The sequence below is a fragment of the Echinops telfairi genome, unplaced genomic scaffold (genome assembly GCF_000313985.2).
Source record: "Echinops telfairi isolate 266 unplaced genomic scaffold, ASM31398v2 ScPeMD7_4;HRSCAF=17, whole genome shotgun sequence".
Classification (NCBI taxonomy): domain Eukaryota; kingdom Metazoa; phylum Chordata; class Mammalia; order Afrosoricida; family Tenrecidae; genus Echinops; species Echinops telfairi.
In genome coordinates, this window is record NW_022103900.1 from 3,657,928 (window position 1) to 3,667,988 (window position 10,061).

The 10,061-nt window shown below is 51.0% G+C and overlaps 1 protein-coding gene across 1 annotated transcript in view; it reads right to left on the reverse strand.

Annotated features, from left to right (window-relative positions):
* The window catches only part of GAD1 (glutamate decarboxylase 1), a 48,885-nt gene extending 47,604 nt beyond the window's left edge, over window positions 1–1,281 (reverse strand). Inside the window, exon 1 of the mRNA XM_004703751.2 lies at window positions 984–1,281. The gene's annotated coding sequence lies outside the window, so the exon portion shown is untranslated. The remainder of the gene's footprint in view (window positions 1–983) is intronic.
* Window positions 1,282–10,061: the final 8,780 nt, after the last annotated feature.

Below are 10,061 nucleotides of genomic sequence, written 5' to 3' on the forward strand. Positions count from 1 at the left end.
GGGGGGAGGGCGCACGGGGCGGGCACGTCTGGTTAGGTGTCTGGTTCCCGTTGTTGTGTCTGGCTAATTCCCTGGAAAGAAGGACACTATCTGCTCCGGAGACCAGAGACTTCGGTGAGACAACGCGAGAGGGGGAGAAAAGGCGATGCGTTCACATGGGGAAGAGTCGCGGTCACCCTGTGCTCCAGCTGGCCAGAAAGCCGCGGGTCGAACCTCGCTGGCCTCCTTCTGGTTCCACCCTCTTTGAGCCACATCGCAGGCTAGAGCAAGGTACAGCCTCGGTTCGGGCTTTCTCTCCTTCACCCAGTTCTCGGAAGACCCCATTATCTCTCGCCGCGCAGACTCCAAGGGGGTGGAGGAGGCAAAAAGGGGGAGAATCACCAGGGCAACGAACTTGCGCCCCGCGCGCCGGAGGCAGCGGTCCGGGGACAAACGCTGCGCTGCGCTGCGCCCCACTCTGGCGCGCAGCGCTGGAGCGACGGCATTCGACAGTCTCTGGACGCGGAGAGCGGACAAATCTGGGGAGACCTAAGACCCCGCCGAAAGGCCCGGGCGCTAGCCGCCTGCACTCACTTTCCCGCACCCCTGCTTCCCCCGCCCCACACTGAGCGGCTCACTAGCACTCGTACGCCGCTCGGGGCAAAGCGAAGGCCGGCGGCTCGCGGCTGCGGGAGAAGTAACAGGTTACCGCTCCGAAACACACTGGCGCCCGGCGTGACTGCTGGGCTCGGCCGAGGCGGGCGCGCTCACCGGGGGAGAGCCGGGGGGCAGATCCCGCGAGCCGCCCCAGGGCAAGACGCGAATCGCAGCGGCGGAGATCGGGCGGGTGTCCTGAGCCGCTGAGAGCCTGGGCTGGGGCAGGCAGAGCGCCCTGCCTTTTAGAGAACAGGGTAGGTGACCGAGAATGTGCGGGCAAAAAGGTCCCCAAGTGAATGGCCCAGACTGGACGCTGAGGAAGCCCCGCTGGCGACGCGCTTACTCACCTCCACTGGGCTCCCACGAGGCTAGGCGCTCCGGTCTCTCCTTCGCGCAGCGCCCGGTGATCCGCTTGGCAATGCCACGGGCGCAGTCTGCCCCGTGTCACCTCCAGCTGCCGCCGCGCTCTGGCTAGCTCTGTCCCGCACGCGGGCGTCTGGAGGAGAGGCGAGCGATCGCGGGGAGGCAGCTGGGTTTGGAGGAGGCGGGGGGAGGTGGGGAGCCGCTCCGCGGGGAAATCACGAGGCCGCTGCGCGCGGGGGCAGCTCGTTGGCGAAGCTCTGTGCAGGTGCCTGGCCGCCGCTGGAGCTTTATAGGGCGGTTATAAATCCAGATCACGGTTTTGCGCCTGGGGGGAAAAAAGGGTGGTGGTGGAAGAACCCTATGAGTAATCCAGTACGTATTCAGCACGCTCTAATTTTTGAAGTAGGCAGGGTGTCCTGTGAAGGAGGGAAAAGATAATTCCTACGAATTCTGCCACGCTGAGCGCCTCCCCCTCCTCCCTTTCTCCCCTGCGCCTCCCACATCTCCCAGAAGAGTAGAGCGGTGGTTTTGCCTGGATCCCCCCATCCCACTCCCCCAGCCCCATTGGCGACCCAGCCACGCTTCCACGAGCGAAAACGCGCCTGGGTTAGGTCCTCGAGCCTCTGTACAGAGCCGGATCCTTGTAGAGACCTAGGAGACGGGGCGGGGGGGGGGGGTGTTCCAGGAGGGGAGTACTTAGACCTGGTCTCCTCACTCTCCTATCCTCCTCTGACCCGGGAGCCACCTCGTCTGAGCGAGCCACCCACCCAGCAGGCAACAGGGCCCCGTTCCCCTTCGCGCTGCGTTCCCTTCCTAGCTCTGGCCCCTAGGTGGCAGGGGAAAGGAGCCCTCCGGAGGGAGGGATCGCGCCTGAAGGTTAACAACACGCTGGGGACTAGCCCCAAGGGGGACTGGCTGGCCCCACCCTGGCCCGCTCCCCTTTGGTTTCACGTCCTCTTAGGGTTCTCTGTTGCATGAATTGCGGTGTTTGGAAATACCCCCGCGCACGGAAAGGCGTTCCCGGGAAGATCCCCACCAGGGGGCGCCCGGCGCCCAGAGACGAAGTGGTCCCGTGCTCGCCAGGCCTTTCCGCGTCGGGCTTGCATCAGAGAAGCCGGCGGGCTCCGCCTCTCGCTCCTCCCTCGGCCGGCGCTCCCTTCCGCCCATTTTCCCCATGCCCTACTCCCATCCCGCCAGTTTTCTTTTTTCTCGGTCAGAACTGAGTACATTGGGGAGGTGGGGGTGACACTGGGTCCCCACTGGTTTCTTACCCTGGTTTCCCCAGTTTCCGACCCCTCCCCCAGGAGTGGTGCAGCAGGCTGAGGTCATTTATGATTTATCGCCTGCCGCCACGACACAGTGGACACGCCAAAAATCTTAAAAATCACGGAAAAATTCCAGGTGCCGCCTTGGGGAGTTCCAGTCTGATCAGCAAGAGGGAGCTCAGCGTGAGGTTTGAAATAACCGCGTTGCCCTTGATATTAAGGACAGCAATCGTCGCCTGCTCGCTACCTCACAAGCAAAGCCAGGGAACTTTCCAGTGAGACCGACGCACCCGGACGGCCGGCGCGGGGTAACCGGAGTCTGGCTCCAGAGCTCCGTGCTGGGCAGGCTGGGTATGCAGACCCCCACACCGCGCGCAGCCCCCCACAGGGGCTTGATTAGCGTCTTCCTCAAGCTTTAACTACATACAAGAAACGGTGCCACTCTCTGGGAGTCCCTAACCTCAGGGTCACAGGAATGTGATGTGATGGTTGTTTTGGGGTGCTATAGAGTCAGTCCCCACCCATAGCAACCCTATGCACCTCAGAACAAAACTCTGCCCCGTGGAAGCTACAGTGCCGGCGTTCCCTTGTCCCCAGAAGATGCAGGCTCGCCTTCTGACTTCTCACCTCCTCTCAACAGAGGAACAAAGATTCGTTTACTTCACCTGTGACATCGCGTTAAGAACAGGTCGACCTCTCTGTCTCCCGACCCCAGCTTGTTAAACGTTCACTTCTAACGTTTCTGGGCAGGACATCAACATCTTCAAGAGTGTGTGTGAGGTGGGACGGTGGGAAAGGGAGTATCTTCTACACAATTAAAACCCGGGAACTCAATGCTAACTCATAGCGACCCCATGTGGGTTTCCAGGAATGTAACTGTTACGGAGTAGAAAGGCCAGCTTTTCGCCCCGTGGAGATGCTGGTGGGTGGCTTCCAACTGCTGACCGCGCGGCTCGCAGCACGACACCACCAGGGCGTCTTCAACACAATTAGGCATCACAAATTAAAACCGGTGTGCCTCCTTTCTCCTTCATGGTGGAGTGACACCGGGGAACGAAAGCTCATTGTTCATTTTAAAACGTTTGTTAATTGTTAATTGGCTAGACGACAATTTATTAACCACCTACTATGTGCCAGACACAGTGCTCATGGTTGCATAGATGGCTAGTACTCTGAACACCTGGAGTTGACATTCCAGTTTAGGAAGGAGAGTGGCAGACTTGGAACTTGAAGGCTCTGATTCAATTTTCAATTACCTCCCACTTCAGCGCAGCCTCATGGGCTCAGTGGGGTTGGTAAGGGCCCAGAATACCATGCAGCCCCAGTAGCTGGAGGACGGGCCCGGGCATTTCAGCACCGCGGACAGCGCTCCCGTTTCTGCCCCTAGGTCTCGGCCCCCTCTGCTCCCTGCGGAAAGGGCTGTCTTGCTAGGTCATCCCTTCCGTTCCCCGATAAGGATTTGGTTTGAGGGTGTCTGTGGTTGTCTTTTGGCCCTTTCAGAACATTTGGGACCTATATTTTTGTGTTCCATTCCTCTTTTCATCTTTTATTATTCTTTGGGCGTAGAGAAGATGTTTTGGATAATGGTGGTGGAAAAAAGAAGTCCTCCCCAGGGACTCGAACCGGAGATGAAGGGTGGGCCAGAAAGGAGTGGTGTCCGCCCAGCTGTTTGGCTTGCATTTGATCTAAGGTTTAGCGCTTTGAAGGAAGAAGACGCCGACACCAGATGCGGATGGAGGAGGTGGCGCTGTGCGACCCCTCCGTTCTCCGCCTCCAAGTTGGTGGTTTGAGAGGCTGCTGCCCGCAGTCGGCAAGCCCTTTCTCTCTTCCGAGGACCAATTTCCCTTAAGTCCAGGATGGCGGAGACGGGAGAACACGACCCTCCGCCTACAAACATGCCCTTTCCCCCAGGGAAGTTTAAAGATTCCAACCGAATTGCGGTTAAGCCTCCTTGGCCAAGGGAAACACGGGGGTGGGAGAAGCGTGGATGTGGAAGAGATGCCCAAACGGACGGTGGAGGCGGTTTTTATACATAGAATAAGGTCCACGTCAAGGTGAATAGATCAGAAACGTCAATCTTTTTTTGTGTGTGACGCATTTAGCATTTTTAGCCTCCAGGAAAGGTAATTTAGAGCTACGGGGCTGGTTCATTTTAGCTAGCTCTTTAAGATCTATTTTAAGTATCTAATTTACGACCAAAAAAAAAAAAAAAAGCAAGTGCACACTGATTAAACGTCTGTCTCCTGAGACGAAGGTAGGGGAGAAAGCGTCGCTTGCCCTTCCATTCATCGGCTTTTCGGAAGTGAGAATTAGGGTTCACTCGGTGTGTTTATGTACTTTACGGATAGTTCCCCAAATCACTTCTTCCGTTCTCTGGGAGACCACAGCTACATCAACCCCCCAAGTCCGGCAGACAACACTCACCCCTGGGATACAGGAAAGGGTTAGAGAGAGTAGCAGGGGAGGCTTGGTTCTAGCCTGCATACCAGGCAGGGCTCCGGAAATTACAAACGTTTCTCCTAAAGATAGTTACATTCCTCAGATGATCGTCAAATGGTCCCTTCTCCTTTGATATAAGATGAAAATATTCTAATATTGAAGAAATTAATCAAGGTGGACAGAACGGTTTGTATTGGGACAAGTCTCCTGGGACAAATCTTAGACTCGAAATTCTTGCTGTTCCAAACACGGCCACCAGGTGGCAATAGATTACTATTTCTGAAGAGAAGCCGGGCTCCCTACCAGCGCTTTCCATCTCACTCACCATGCCCTGCCATATTCCACAAAGCAGGCCTCTTGCTGCTCACAGAGGTTGCAGGGAAAACACCAGGGGAGCCTGGAACAACGGTCTCTGTCCTCTCAGTAAAACAGCAGATGCAGAAGACCCACTTCTTTCTCACACAGCTGCCTCCCAAAGGTGACCTTAGGGAGGACACTAGTAGTAGGCAAGAACTTGCTTCACTGGAAAACGGAGGTCAAGGAAATAAAGGATTGCGATTCTGACAGGCAGATTCAGAGATGTATCTGTTTCCTGCTTTCCTCTCATCAAAAATAAAGGCAAAAATCAGCCCTTTCCCTTAAGAATGGAATACAAGCAAGATCATTCCCTGTGAGATGTCTTAGTAGTATTAGATCTGTTGGGGGTCTGAGCATAGGGATATTGTATCCTTTTCTTATAATACTAATAAATCTCTTTATTTAAAATAGCAATCCATTTGCAGACTTAAATGCCAGAGACTAACTTTTGAGAAGGTCTGAAAGTTTCCAACTGATTGTGGGGAATGATAAACTTCAGACCAGTTTTCTTACCAGTTTTATCCCGACTAGTTGTTCAGGGGATAAAACTAGAACCTTAACAGGAAGGATTCAACGTTGTCATATTAGTCGAATCCCCTTCATGCCAAAAATTTATATCTAAGAGTTCATTAGAATTTATTCCAGCCCAATGTTCTCACATCTGTCATTTGCAAATCAGTACCATGGTATTTCCCATTACCTAAAGCTTATTCTTCCTATCTTACCCCAGGAAGAAGCCAAGGAAAAGCATCATAACACGGGGTGAGTCAAGTTATTACAGCTTCCTTTGTCAGACCTCTATATACCCTATCCCATCGCAACACTGTTGGTGCTGGGTGTGGCCATGTGATGTTTGGGCCACTGCACTGGAGCTCATGCTCATTAAGTTTTGTAGTTAAGTGTTACCCTGGAGTTATTGTGCCCATAGCTCATAAATATGCCCTCTCATACCAAGAAGTCCAAGAACGAAGTTAAGTCTTGGCATTGGCTACCCAGAATTGCTTACTGTGGATCCATTGGGCTTTGTGGTGGTAATGGTGGGCTATGAGAGACTGACCTTTCTCTTCAGAAATAGGACTAACAGACATGGTTAGTACACCGTATAAGTAAGGGTCATGGAAGTCATGAGAGACATTACTTCAAGTTGGGGTGCCCTGCTGTGTTCCCGCCTGGGATGTCCCAGCTTCCCACCTTGTCTTCCTGCTTCATCCACCTGTATGAAGTCGCTGTGTGAGTCGGAGCGCTTCCAGCTAGCGTGTGACCCAGGCACTTGGGTTTGACTGGGTCAGGCCACTTTCTTAATGCAAGCGTGTTTCTTGATATAGTTATTTCTCAGCTATGCGTGCACTGGTTTTGTTTCTCTAGAAAATGCAGCCTAACACAGTCAAAGTTGAGTTCAAATCTCTACTTATTAAGCTATCACTGAACAGCTCTCAGTCTAAATTTTCTCATCAACAAACTGGAAGCAAACACCTGCTCTGTGGGCTATCTTGTTTGATGTGCGTACAACCCAATTCAGCAGATTTCGACCATGCTTGCTTTATGGTGTTCACTGAGTGTTAATTCTTGTTCCTGCTCCTCCCCCTCACTTCAATAGTGATGACCCACTTTAGTGTTTTCTCCTTGTGCACATTCAGCATGACATCTATTTTATTGCCCAATTATTTCAGTAGGGCTGCTGATCATGCTCCAAAATTGGACTCAAGGTCCTCCTCCTAAAGTGATTGCTTTTTTTTTTTTTTAACCCAGAGGGGTTTACGTTTGGCCTTAAACATGCTCCTGTGAGTTAGGCAAACGGTTACAGAGTAGATCAACTTTACACTCAACAGCTCAGATACACTTTGCTCCAACTCGGCCACTGCAGTCTTCTCAATGGACCATCACGGATCCCACTGCCTGCCCTCTCCCAGCCTTCTCCTCCCCTGTGTTTTATCCTGGACTAAATGCTGCTATGGCCCCTCCCCCAACTTAGATGGTGATTATTCAAACACTAGAGGGAGTTCCCTTCCAGACCTGAAGCTCACCAAAGGGGCTGGGGAGGTTCTTCAACCTTTTCTCCACCAGTTGGTGGCTTTTACATCTTGAGCCTTGTTGCATATTTTCCTCTCTATCCTCGAGCTAATGGGAGCCTATCCGAACAGTCGGCGGTGGTGGCTGGGCGCCTCTCACCTCAGAGGCGTGGAGGCCGAGCTTTGGTGGCCTAGGAGACTGAGCATTTGCGTGTGTCTTTCAACGTTCATCATCATTCTTTCCTCCACTGGCACAGGGATCACGAGCTGCACCTTCTGTGACTCTCATGAGGTTTTAAGACTCTCACAGAGGATTGTGATTCCCACAAGGAGAAACTTAAAATTTTGTGTTTTTATTTTTATGGAATGTTTAGACTGGCTCTGAGAAGGCATGACAGGGAGCCAGTTTGGGGGACGGTGGCATTTACACATGGAGAACTATGGAGTTCTGCAGGTCTCAATCTTTGGGACGTTCCTTCCACCACCCCCTCCCCGCCCACCTTCATTCTCCGTTATTCCAACAGTTTCATGGCTTTAAATACGATTTAGACATGCCCCATGCATCTCTCCACTCGTCTTCTCTCCAAATGCCAACTGAATTCTTCCCTTGGATTTCGAGACGACCTCTCAAACTGAATTGTCTTCAACGGAACCCCTCCTTGTCTCCACAGTTTTGGCACCATCTTCTCCATCTCAGTAAGGAACAACAACTAAAGGCAACTCTACCCTTTTGCTTGATCTGGCCTCAAACCCTAAAGCTATCCTTGACTCTTCTCTTTCAGCCAGCCAGTCAATCCTGTTGGCTCTATTTTCAAAACGTGCCAACCTCTCTCCTCGTTTCTGCCCGACTTCCTGTCCGCTTCTCCAACAGTGTAAAATACTAGCTCTTAGTCACAGCCTGGCCCTCCGCTGATGGCCCTTCATTGATTCCCCACTTTACTGAGGAAAAGCCCAGGTCTTTGCAGTGCCTTCGAGGTCCTACAGTCTCTGGTCTTGTGACCCGTTTGAGCTAGTCTATTACTCAATTCCTGCAATACTGGTCTTGCTGATTCTTGAATATTCTAAACATGCTCCCACCACCAGGGACTTTGCAATGATTTTCTACTGCTTGGAAAGCCCTTCCCAAAGGGCTAGTTCCTTCTCATTCTGGGTTTGATGCAAATATTCACGTGCTGTTTTTCCCTCAGTGAGGCCTTCTCTTGAAAATGATCATTTCTCCCCTATGATGGCACTCACTTATCATAACAGCTTTTAGTACTTGATGGTCTATTTTAATTAATGTGTGTGGTCATCTCTAGGTGCATCTAGGTGTCTAAGCATTGCTGAATAGAACCTAGCAACTGCAGAAGGTTTCGTTGCTTTGCGATAGTTTCTTTGCTGCATCTGGATTCAGAGGAAGAAACAAATGATGGAGAGAAGGAAGATGAGTCTTCGCAAGTCAGAACCAGCTAGTAGGCTGCAACTGACCAACAAAGCAGCAGCCAGTTAATCAACCACATCAACAGCAAGAGAGGCAAGTTCTTCCAGTGTTCTTAGTTTCATTTAGTGGCGTGTGACTTTCAATGTTATTTTATTGGTAGGTTGTGAACTAAGAGAAGATGGCTTTAGAATGATGTCTGCTGATTTAAATATTCTGCCTTGAGCTTTGGGTGAGCTCTTCTGATGGTAAAGAGGTCTGGCCCTGGCGGCATAATGGGTGACATACTATGCTAACCACAGGGTCAGCAGATTGAAACCAGCAACTGCTCCGAGGGAGATAGAAGAGCTCTTTACTCCCTTCCTGTCCTGCATGAGTTGGAATGGACTCAAGGGCAGTGCTTTGTGGGGGTTGGTATGATGGGGAAGGGATTTCTTTCTAAAGCATATGCCCAATGGTAGACCAGACCCAAACTCACTGCCATCGAGTCAATGCCAACTCATAGCCACCCTATAGGGTCGGGTAGAACTGCCCTTGTGAATTTCCAAGATTGTAAGCTTCTTCCTTTTCCCGAGGAGCAACTGGTGGTTTGGAACTGTTGATCTTAAGGTTAGCACCCCAACACATAACTACTTCCTATGGAAAGGCCTTTAGGACAATTTTTAGTAGAGGTGAAGATGCATTTCGCCTCCCTTAGGCCACAGGTCACCAAGCACCTTTGTTGCAGAGTAAGAGACTTGCGCAGCCATAGGTTACATAATACATGCTAAGAAAACTTCTTTGGCTGGGGATTGCAATTACCCTTACACTTCAATTGTCCAATCAGGCTTAAGGATAAACATGTTTGCAAGGGTACCGACTGGCTTGGTCTGTGAAGATCTTCACATTGCTATCTGAGATGACATTTCTTGTGTGAACTTAATGACCTATTTACTTCCTTGTTAATGTTTCTCTTCACTAGAGGCTCCCAGTATACCAAGAAGAGGATTGAAGTCTGGGAAAATACCTCCCATATAATGAGCAGAAATCATTCATTTTTCATTTCTTTCCTTGCAGTTCACTTCTCTGTTCTTAGGGTTGTTCCATAATGCTATGTAGGCTTCTTTCTTTTTTAAAAGTATTTTTAATCCTTTCACGTAATATATGGTGGCTCAAGCCTTAGGCTTTTCAATGGAAGGAAATGAGTATCATCACCCAAGTACAACTATGGTTAGCATTTGGATTACTTTCCACCCCCGCCCCCACCCCAGATCCTTCCCTCTCCCATGTAGAGGCTTTATATAAAAACCTTAAATTATAAGGCTGATACATGCAACGAGAAAACAAAAACATGGGAAGAGGTAAAATGAAAAGCGAAACTCTTCTCTCCTACTTCCATGCCCCTGAACTAACCACTCTAATTAGCATCCACTGATAACATTACTCATTCTGTGAACTGACAGCACCAGTGAAATCCGAACCCACTGCCCTCGAGGTGACTTTAACTCACAGCGACTCCGTGTAGGGTTTCCAAGGCTGTAAACCTTTGCTGGAGCCGCCAGCCTCGTCTTTGTCCTGAGGAGGTGAGGTAGTTAG